This window comes from Penaeus japonicus, unplaced genomic scaffold (assembly GCF_977035675.1).
Source record: "Penaeus japonicus unplaced genomic scaffold, GWHDUDI00000001_assembly GWHDUDI00000005, whole genome shotgun sequence".
Lineage (NCBI taxonomy): Eukaryota > Metazoa > Arthropoda > Malacostraca > Decapoda > Penaeidae > Penaeus > Penaeus japonicus.
Window position 1 is genome coordinate 11146033 of NW_028234407.1, and position 321 is coordinate 11146353.

Below are 321 nucleotides of genomic sequence, written 5' to 3' on the forward strand. Positions count from 1 at the left end.
CATTCACTTGCACACTCACTTGCATACCCACACCCAGGTGCACACCCTGGGCACACGCCACACCCATCACCCACGACTACACACCCACATCCACATCCACACCCATATCCACATCCACATCCACATCCACACCCATATCCACATCCGCATCCACATCCACATCCACATCCACACCCATATCCACATCCACATCCACATCCACATCCACATCCACACCCATATCCACATCCACATCCACATCCACATCCACATCCACATCCACACCCACACCCACACCCACACCCACACCCACACCCACACCCACATCCACATCCACATCCA